Below are 6,871 nucleotides of genomic sequence, written 5' to 3' on the forward strand. Positions count from 1 at the left end.
ATTCTAAAAATTTTATGGTAAGAAGATATGTGAGTCTAGTTTCAGGGAAAATTGGAAGATTTTAATTTGGAGTTTTGTAGCTCCAAATATAAATAATTTAGTTGCCGTGACTCGAGAAAAAAGCTTAACTAGACTTTGAATAAATAAAGAGAAATTGAAAATAACATGTTAACACATTGCTTATTATTTTCATACGAGCTTACTAAGTGTAAAGCTTACTCCCTTCTTTCCATTTCTTTTATTGTTGTTAGGTCGGCTCGGGGTTGGAGATCGTCGAAGGCAACATCACATTATCAAGCCAATAGCTTTGGAGTATTGATACATATGTTAGAAATATCAGGTGAGTGGCATGTATAGGGACCTAGTTGTATGGCATGTGTTATTAAGATTTGGCCAAATGTATTGGCCTATTTTGAGCTATTGTATATGGCCATGAGATGTGGCTCATATTGTTTATGACTTGTAAGTCTAGCTAGTCATGTTATGATTTATTGCTTATGATGTGAATATATGATTATGTTTATTTGTCATGTATGGTTGGCAATATGTCATGTGTGTTGAATGCATGTTTTATGACCATAAATTAAATGTGTAATATGAAGATAAAATAATAATGCTTTGAACAGGAAAGTTTGATGATAAGTTGAAATAAATTGGCACAAAGATAACTGTGGTATGACTAGTCTTGGTTTAATGTGAGAATGTGTAACACATGCATGTTGATAGGTAAATGATATGTTTGTATCAGAATTGAGGATGTTGAATGCCATTGGATCCATGTCTATGTGTGTGCATGTAAGTGTGACAAAAAGGCTTAGAAAATAGCCTAAGATTTAACTACACGGGATGAGACACGGAAGTGTGTCTCAACCGTGTGAGGGACACGGCCTGGTGACATGGGCGTGTGGCCTGGTCGTGTGGTTCAATTTTTTTGCTGACGTCATAAATAGAGAGTTACACGGCTTGATGACACAGGCGTGTTGATGGTACACAAGCGTGCCCCTATGTCCACATGGGTGTGTGACTCTGTTTCATGAGAAAATTTTCTAAGTTTTTCTCAGAGCTTTCTAAAGTTTTCGGTTTAGTCCCGAACCCTTTCTAAAGTATGTTTTGGGCTTCGTAAACCCAAATAAGGGACTATGTGCATGTGATTGAATGTTTTAGAATATGAATGAAATTTTATGGCCCAGTTTGCATGATTGTTTGTGTTTAAGTCCGGTAATGCCTCGTACCCTATCTCGGCGTAAGATACGGGTAAAGGGTGTTACATGCCAGCTTTTCAAAATCACTTGAACGTTTTTTCTAAGCATTTATATCACCATTTTTTTGAAAGTCATAAGTGTGGAAGACATTTGAAAGTCATGAGAGAGGAAGACATTTAAGGAAAAATATTTTGATTTGTTTAGGAGTTCCAACAATAAGCATGACAATCTTTGATTATGATTCTTTTATACATACCTATGTTAGACCATTTTAAAATCTTCTTTCAACTTTCACGGAGTCGAAATTTATCACACATGTTCAAATTAATTTAATTCATACAAATATTTATGCAAACGTATTGAACAATTTCCTGGAAATTTCTATATGCTTCCAGCATTCTAAATTCTTCAAGGATTTTATATAAACTTTACCATATAGTGATTCATATAGAAGGTTGTAACAACAACCATTAGACACATGTCAAAATTTTTATGAACTACCAGACTAATAAAATATCTAAAGGTTATTGCATCTACCACAAACAAATATTTTTTATAATTAATGTCAGGACTTAGCGAAAAACTTCATTTTCTTATTTTGTTTTTGCAAAACTATTCATTTGTACCCCACTTGTAACGCCCTGAATAATTTGTTTTTGTCATTGCAAATATCTAACATAATTAAGTATCTGCTTCAGTGGTTAAGTGTTCTGGGTATGTGTGAGAGGTCTTGGGTTCAAGCCCTACTTTTAGCAAATTTTGGTTATTTTTTGGATCTAAGCCTTAACTTTGTTCAAAGGGCTTATATTAAATTGTCTGTAAATCTATATCAGAATGAACCTACTGATTCGAGCGGTAAGGTTGTTTGTAACATCTCGATTTTGGGCCAAGTCGGAATAGTGGTTTCGTGACCACAAATCCAAAGTAGAAATATTTGTTTCATGACTGTTTTAAGGTCCATGACATGTTTGCTTGATTGTGTGAAAGTTTCATAAAGAAATTTTGTGAATAAGTGTCCAATTTAACTTTTAGGACTAAACTGCAAAAGTTGCAAAATATGATATTCTAGAAGCTTTAAGTATGAAATAGCTTTGGATCATTAATTATAGGTCCTTAAATGCAATTTTCCCAATTTCTAATTCTATGGACACAAATGAGCATGCATGGATAAAATTTGAAAGTTTAGTAAAAAGGGCATTTTGGTCATTTGGTTAATAAAAGATTAAAGAGGGAAAAATAAAGCAAAATTTTCTCATCTTTCTCATCTGGGTGCAAAAATTTCTAAGGAGCCATAGCTAGGGTTTCTTCACTTTCCAAGCTTGATAGTAAGTGCACCCTAACCCCATTTTTAATGTTCTTTGCATTTTTGAAGTTTTCATCAACCGATCTAGCTATTTCTACCATTATTTTGAGCTAGGGTTCATGTTAAAAAATTTACCCATGTGTGACATGCATGTATTTTGATGTTTAGCGGAAGAATATCAAAGTTTAATGTGTGATAAGTATCTTTTACAAAGAGATTTTTCACGAAAACACCTAAAAAGGACCTTTTTGTAAAAGTTGTAAAATAGGTGGTAAAAATCTTATTTGAAAGAATATGTGGGCTGTTATAAGTATGACATAGGTTCGCCTAGGCTTGGGTAACAAAGAAAATGAGTACATTTCATTTTACAAGCCTAGGGACTAATTTGTAAATATGTGAAAGTTTAGAGGCAAAACTATAATTTTGCCAAAGTATGATTTATGGGATTTTTTGAACAATGTGATAATTAAATAAGTGATATGTTCTATTATAGATTAAGAAAAATGGAGCTCGGACCTAAACCTAGGGAAGAACAAAGTTGTGGACTAAATCGAATAGTTAACCATATTTTGGTATCGAGGTAAGTTCGTGTGTAAATAATTCAACATCATGTTATTATGTATCCAATGCTTTAATATTGCATGAAATGTATATTTGTCTCTATGGATTTGGTTAATGATGGCTCGATGACGATCCGACGAAGATTTGGTACTTCGAAATCCCAATTGAACGTTAGGAATAGATAGGATACAAATGTCATGACATTAGGGTTATTGAGATTCCATATAAGACCATATCTAAGATATGGTATTGGCATGCAATTTCGTGTAAGACCACGTCTGGGATATGGCTTCGAAAATAAGACTTCGTATAAGACCATATCTGAGATATGACATCGATATGAGGCATCGTGTAAGACCATAGCTGGGCTATTGGCATCGATATGTGATCCCATGTAAAACCATATCTGGGATATGGCATTGGCATCTACTATGTGTATGAGATTTCCCGAGTATCTTTTAGTATTCCAAGTGGTTCAACTGGTAATCCAAAGATTATGTTAAAGAAATGACAAGGTATGATCATGTTGGAAGGGTACAGATATGTACACAAAACTCATAAATATTAAGATTATGAATCGATGAGACCTCGGTAAGAAGTGAATGAATGAATAATGATCATGACTGAATGAATCATGATCATGAGTTTTATTATACACTATGTAAATGACATGATTTAAGATGTATCTATGATACTTGATGACATTGTGATAAATTATATTATGTTATGTGTATAATAATGCATGACTAATGTTGTTAATTATTTACATGCGAACTTACTAAGCTTGAAGCTTATCCCCTTCCTTTTCATCCCTTATAGTGATGCCAAGCTAGCTCGGGGATCGAAAGTTGTCAAAGCATCGATCACACTATCAACTTGGTCATTTGGGTATAATTGGTTTTGATATTTTGAATATGGCATGTATAGGGGACTTGGTCTTTTTGTTTACATGTCATATTAATTTGGCCAAATGTGTTGGCTTATAATGATTTGATGATTCAATTTGTATATGGCCATGAGATATGACTTATATTGATTATTGGGTTGTAAGCCTATTCATATATGCATGCATGTGCCAAGGTAATACATGATGTGGTTAAAATCTTTGGCATGGTTGAATTGTGGATATGATCATGGATGTTTGATGATGGAATTGTAAGTATATGGCATGATGATAACTAAGATATGAATGTGTAGAAATGGAGTAAATTGATGTTACATATTGCATGTGATATGGTAAGCCTGGATTAATAAGGTATGGTAATCTGAGCATGTATAAGTTGATATAGTGTTGCCAGGAACATGGCTTATTTGATGATGTTTAAGTACTTAATTACGCCATGTTAAGTGCCTTTGAAGTCTTGTATGTGTTGGTGCAAATAAAGGTGGCAATTGGCTTGGAAAATAGCCTCAAAGCTGTCCAAATGGGTAGACACACGGGCATGTGTCTAGGTTATGTGTGACACACGGCATGCCCCATGGGCGTGTGATCCGACCGTATGTCCTCTGCATCTTAGTTTTAAGAAACAGAATGTCCAGTAGTAAACACACGGGTACGAGACACGGCTGTGTGTCTCGGCCGTGTGAGAGACATGGCTTTAGGACATGGGCATGTGCCCAGGCCGTGTGAAGTCTGCACCTTATTCATGAAAATTCATGAAAATTAAATTTGCCATACGGCCTAGCATACGGGCGTGTGACTTGGCCGTGTGACCCTATTATGCTAATGCTATCATAAACAGAGAGTTACACGGGCTGAGGACACAGGCATGTCCCAAGCTACACGGGCATGTGTGTGACCACACGGTCTACCCACACGGGCATGTGACCCTCCAAATCAAGAAAATTTTTCTAAGTGTTGTAAAAGTTTCGAAAGTTCTCGATTTAGTACCGAGCCACACTCAATGTATTTTTGGGCCTCGTAGGCCCGTATAAGGGACAATATGCATGTTAATGAATAGTTTTAATTTGGATTGAAATTTTATGGCTTGATTTTGTATGAACATTTATGTTTTAATCCGGTAATGCCTCGAACCCTGTCTCGGCGTCGGATACAGGTAAGGGGTGTTACAGTGTTAGTGTGCTGGAGGTTCTGTGTTCGATCCTTACATGAGCGTGGGTATAAATTTTTGCTCAGTTTGTTGTTAGACTCTTGGTGGAGTTGGATTCTGAGAGGTTGATTGTTACTGGGTTAGTGGGGAGTAATTTGAGGGATTTGGGGATAATTGTTATTTTATTTTATTTTTCTATTTTCAATTTCCCCAAAATTCTTCCATCTTTTTGACATTCTGTTTTCCCCTCTCCTCTGTCGAATTTTCCTTGCCTCTCCCTCTCCTTTTTGGCTTTCCAAATTGCCTCCTTTTTGTTCAACGGTTGTTTGCGCTCGCTTGGTAAGTAACTGTTTTCCCTCTATCTTCTTGTTTCGTGGTTAGTTTTCTAAAAGGGGGCTGTTTTTGGTTCTTTTGGATTAGGCGAATGTTAAGAATCGGTTAGTGCTTCTGCTGAGATTTGAGCGTTAGGGGTTTCAGTTTGTTGGCGATAAGTGTTCGGGTTCATTTTTTGATGTTGTAAGACTTCTTTGTGGAATATTTTCGGTTTTGAGTTTCATAAATGTGTTCTGAATTTGGCTATTGGTTACTCTGGTTTTAGGATTTGGAAGGCTTGGGAGTGGTTTTGCATCAAAACGATACCAGATGTGTACCCGAAATGCAAAAAACGATGTTTCAACAAAAGCCAAAAAACTGCACTGTCGACGCCAAACGGCCGTGTGGTGGCTCGAGTGTGGCCGTATGGGCTACACAGGCATTGTCAAGTTGGGCGTGTGAGCCCACACAAGCAAGACACACAGTGGTTTGGATTCTTGGGCCAGGCCGTGTGGGCCATACAGGCAAGGCCAATTTGGGCATGTGGGCCACACGGGCATGTAGGCCTATACGGGCAAGACACACAGGCATGTGAGCCCATATTTCTGTAATTTTTTCTAGCATCGCATGGGTCATTTCGATCGAATGTGAGCCTACTGTAGGGTCGATAAGGGCTAAATAAACCTTATTTTATATGCCATGGAATTCTAATAGACTGATCGACGTATGTAAACATGTCTATTATATGTACATAAGTATGTTAAGCATGTTTATTTTGTAATTCTGTATCTATTATCTGCATCTGTTTTGAGGTGGGATTTGTCTGCGGATGAAGTGCTCTGTACAACGACCATCGACTATTATTTGGCAGCTTGGCTGCACTATATATGATACTTGTCGTAATGGCACAATATGGTGTGTAAGGATAGGTGGGGTTTTTTTTAACCCTATATGGTTTGTTGGGATGGTCGGAGATGATGTGTAGAGGATGGGGGTAGGATTCTAATTATCTAATTCTGCTTTTCGTTATCTGAAATGGGCTTGAGCCCAAATCTGTATCTGACTGTACATATGATTTTGTTTGTATTGGGTGTCTATTTCTGTTGGGTTACACACTGGGTTTACGTACACTCACCTTTGTTTGTCTATCTCTATTCAGGTAATCCACACATTTAGACGGATCGGTGCAGCAGAGACTCAGCGGTGACCACTCAAACTTTTAACTATTAAACCTAACATTTATGGTTTATTTTAATATTTGGAGATTTATTTGAGAGTTTGTAATTTTTAGGACTCTCTAGACTATTGGTTTTTAACTGTTTATTTTTGGATTGTTTGTCAATTTGATTGCTTTAGAAAAATTGTTTTATTAAAACGACGATTTTTATGCAAACAAAGGTTTTCCTAAGAACACGACTGCATTTTTGATCTCTAACAATTAA

Source organism: Gossypium hirsutum, chromosome A09 (assembly GCF_007990345.1).
Source record: "Gossypium hirsutum isolate 1008001.06 chromosome A09, Gossypium_hirsutum_v2.1, whole genome shotgun sequence".
NCBI classification, from domain to species: Eukaryota; Viridiplantae; Streptophyta; class Magnoliopsida; order Malvales; family Malvaceae; genus Gossypium; species Gossypium hirsutum.